The sequence below is a fragment of the Ictidomys tridecemlineatus genome, chromosome 7 (assembly GCF_052094955.1).
Source record: "Ictidomys tridecemlineatus isolate mIctTri1 chromosome 7, mIctTri1.hap1, whole genome shotgun sequence".
Taxonomy (NCBI): Eukaryota; Metazoa; Chordata; class Mammalia; order Rodentia; family Sciuridae; genus Ictidomys; species Ictidomys tridecemlineatus.
In genome coordinates, this window is record NC_135483.1 from 54,285,297 (window position 1) to 54,289,600 (window position 4,304).

The window sequence follows — 4,304 nt, forward strand, 5'->3', positions numbered from 1 at the left end:
ATTCAATGCCTAGTACCATACACAAAAAGAACTAACTATCCTTATTTTACAAATAACAGGAACGGGATTATGAACTTGCCTAACAGTGCATAGTTTGTAAGGTTAAAAGCCAGAATTCACTTCAGATGCTTTGGCTCCAAGTTCATGATTTAGCCACCACATTTCTTTAAAAATCATTACCAAATTATATACAACAATCACAATGTAATCATATATATTCCCAGGAAATTGTTTCATATGTATATATATTTTTTATTCTGACCAAAAATAATCCAGTATTCTGGGTTATTTTATCAATTCATTGATTCAAAAGTCACTAGGTGTCTCCTGTGCCACAGAGAAAGAAAAAATAAACCAGTGACTTTCCCCTTAAAGAGTTCACAGATTAGTGACAAGAGACAATGACAAAATGATGTAATAATTTATATATGACAAAATAATATAAATTCATTCAAGTAAAACCATCTCTTATGACCCCATTTCAATGAGTTAATGATTTAAAAGGAAGAAAAGTATCTAAACAATTGTGTGACTTCTTAACTACTACAGTAGGCCTAGTATGGTGGTGCATGTCTGTAAACCTAGCGACTTGGGAGGCTGAAGCAGGAGGATTACAAGTTGAAGGCCAGCCTCAACAACTTAGCAAGGCCCTAAAGCAACTTAGTGAGACCATGTCTTAAAGTAAAAATAAATAAATAAATAAATAAATAGGACTGCCGATGTAGCTCATTGGTAAAGCACTCCTGTGTTCAATCTCCATTTCCAGTAGAAGCACATAATTAGTGCTAAGACGCACAGAAAAAGGCATAATATTTCAGGAATTGGCTGAGGGGACACTGAAAATTTTAAAGAAGGAGAATGACATATGGAGTTTTGTATGTTTTTTAAAAATCATTCTAATGAGCAATGGAGAGAGGAAACCTAAAGAGACCTAAGGCTAGAGGACACCATTTTGTTAGTAAAGGACTTAAAGGAAGAATGAGGATCTGAATTAAGACAATGTCAGCAAAGGGGGAATGAAGTTTTACAGTGGTATTAGAAGACATTATGGACAAGGACCCCGAATATGACTGTCCCTATTCCCATAAACATACAGGCCTCTCTCAGGAAATAAAAGCACATGAGAATAAGGAGAAATTAGAATCAATGGCTATGTAAATACCAAACAAAAGAAGGGCAGGAAAAGTATTTGGAGTATATGAAAGGTCTTGGTGTGTTTCCAAGGAGTTTGGACATTAATTTCGAGAAATTAGAGTCTGGAAAAATGTGCTCCAGTCCTTGTAACCTGTGAATATTACCTTAACCTGGTAAAGGGGAATTTGCAGATATAGTTAAAGTTATGAACCTTGAAAAGGGGAGACTCAACCTACTCAAATTGGTTTTCAAAAGGCTATAACCAGAGGGACATAACCATGGAAGAAAAGGAAAAATCTTAGAAGGATGAGAAGCTCTGAACCCATCACTGCCAACTAACTACAAGACAGGAAGAAGAAATGTGGGCAGCCTCTGGAAGCTGACAGCCAGCAAGGAAAAAAAGAGACCTCAGTCCTACAATAGCAAGGGACTGAATTTTGCCAATGACCTGAATAAGCAAAAAATAAAATTAAAACAAAATAAAAAACAAAAAAATAGATTATTTGATTGAAACGTCACAAAAGAATTAGGCCAGTGGATACCTTGATTTTGGCCCTTTAAAACCCAGTTGGATGTCTGGCCTACAGAACTCTAAGATAATAAATTGGTGTTGTTTTGAACTGTTAATGTTGTGGTAATTTGTTATAGCAGCAATAGTAAAATAACATAAGATCTATGTTCAACTTTTTCCTAAAAAAATCAAACATATTGATTTAAGAACAATGTAATATGCTAATATAAATTTAACTTCATAAAGTCAGCAATCTTAAAATATGTTAGGGGCATAAATCAATGTCTTCTTTACATTTTTATTATTAAATTCCTTAGAATCTAAAAGTCACTTAGAGGCTAAAAGAGGATATAAGATGCTATTGTATTTTTTAAATGTTTTTCTTGTATTTAAAGGTAAAGAAATAATCAATTTTATTTTATTTTTTTCAAGTTCTCACTGTAAATGAATGAAATATATTCTGGCTTTTAGTTCTTAAGCCCACAGCCAAGTCTAAAAACTTATAGCATGTCTGCAGGAATATATAAATCTTAGGTTTAAAACAACTAATGTGTTACATTTACAGGAGTAAATCATTCACTCAAAGTAAAAAAAAAGCCTTGGTTATTCTGTCCCTGAATTGATATTTATAAGCTCCTAGAAAGTTAAGAGCCATGTAAATCTTCTGTCCAGTTCATATTTTTATCAATATTGCCAAGCAATACTTCTGTTCCCCAACAGGTTTTTGTTAAATAAGTGAAAAATAAATAAGTGGAAAACATTTTTAAGCAAATATTTTAAAAAATGGAATCAAAACTTTCCTGAAACCTCAGCTTACTAGTCCACTACAAAACTAAAGATGTATACTATACCTAGAGGTTAAACCCAGAACTTACTTTAAATATTTTCAATAGAAGTCTTGACTGTTATACATATTTCCCTATCTTTTACAATTTCATTTAACAGAGCACAAATGTCTTCATAGATAGGTTATCATTATTATCAATACATAACTTGATGCTCATGTGACCTATACAAAGCTTCATGAACTAGAACTGCTCTCTGAAAATGTAATCTATGCCAGTCTTCTCTCCCCTCCAACAAAAATTTAGTTAAGTACAGTACTTTTGGGAGTTATTCTGGAAGTGCCACATAGCTGCCTACTTTGTAACTGTTAAGTGAAAGACGTTAGTCATCTTCAAAGAGAATTTCTTACTCTCTAGAACATAAGTATCCGTATAAAAATTATGGAAATTGCATAATTTTAAATTTTTCAAAGCACTCTCACTTCAACATATAATCAATATAAAATTAAAGAATATTTTACATTCTTTATTTTCTTCCTCCATACCTTGTCTTAAAAAAAACTGGGCATATTTTACACTTAGAACAGACCTCACTTAAGACTAACCCCATGTGGTTAATGGCTACCATACTGAACAGCTGCAGTCTAGAAAACCTCTGCTATACCTAAGTGAACTACAAACCCTATCAACCTGTACTCTCCACTCCATCTCATTTGTACTCTAGGTTTACATGGTGGAAAAGACTTTGATTCATTAATTGAAGTAGTTATCATCCTCTACCCAGGCCAATTCTCTGCCCCTCCCCATTAAATGTCCTTAACATACAAAAGGCAACATTCCAAGTATAATGATGTCAAATTGTATTATCTTTAATGTAAAAATGAATTTAGACAGTATTGGTGTTCATGCGTACATTTTATCTTTTCATGTTTCATACATGGAGTAACATCTGTTCCATAGAATAATTCCTGAAATAAAATACAAGTCAAAAAATTTTAAAAAGCAAAAATGAAAAAGCACTTCTGTAACACGACTTTCAGAGGATAAGTTCTCAGTGTTTAACAATAGACTCCTGGTAAGACTGAGCGCGCTCTCCTAAGGGGTTTGTGACAAGAACTAAAAGGTTCTTAAAACCTACTATGTGCAGGAAATCTTTTCTTCTTAAACTACTCTATTTCGTTCAAACTTTGGCGCTTCCCAAAGCGGGCTGCACAAAACTGCCTGATGGGCGCTCTTCCTACGGACCCCTCTCTGAAATTCTGACTCCATGCCCAGGGGTGGGAGTGCTCCTAAGAGCTTCACGTGCTCCTAAGAGCTGATGGGAAGAACTGAGAGGGGGCCTGGCCCAAGTGACCACTACCCTGAAGTTACCGGCCCCTCGGGCGCATCTCTGCAAGGCGGTGGACCTGCCTTCTGGAGCCACCAAGCCCGCGGTAAAGGTTTGTCTGCACGCACCGCCCTACTGTCCTAGTCCGGACACAGCCACCCAGCCCGAGGGTTCCCGCCTCACGAGGTCGTCCCGCAGCAGGCCGCTCAGGGGGAACGAGGAGACCCGAGTTGTGGAGGCACCTCACCGCCACCCGGCGGCGCTTCTCCGGCCGCCCGCTGTGGCGGCTGCCCGCAGCTAAAGCCCTGCCCCCGAAAGCCCCAGCTTCCCGGCGGCCCCTGGACACTGTAACCTCTTCACGCCCGGGCCCCGACCTGGGGCTGACCGGTTCGTGACTCTTCTGCCAATCAGAGACGTTTTCTCCAACCAATCACCGTGCGCGAGGTGTCCTCTTCGGCCCTTCGGTCCTTCGGCTCTTCGGCCCTTCGGCTCCTGCGAGTTCTCTGTCTCGGGGCCCTCTCGGGCCTTCTGCGCTGCTCTAAAGCGT

At 38.2% G+C, this 4,304-nt stretch overlaps 1 long non-coding RNA gene across 1 annotated transcript; it reads right to left on the reverse strand.

Annotated features, from left to right (window-relative positions):
- Positions 1-3,278: 3,278 nt before the first annotated feature.
- On the reverse strand, positions 3,279-4,197 carry LOC144365471 (uncharacterized). Its single transcript, XR_013423939.1, has 2 exons — positions 3,886-4,197; positions 3,279-3,398 (listed from the first exon to the last, which is right to left on the reverse strand). It is a non-coding gene; the product is annotated as an uncharacterized LOC144365471 (long non-coding RNA).
- Positions 4,198-4,304: the final 107 nt, after the last annotated feature.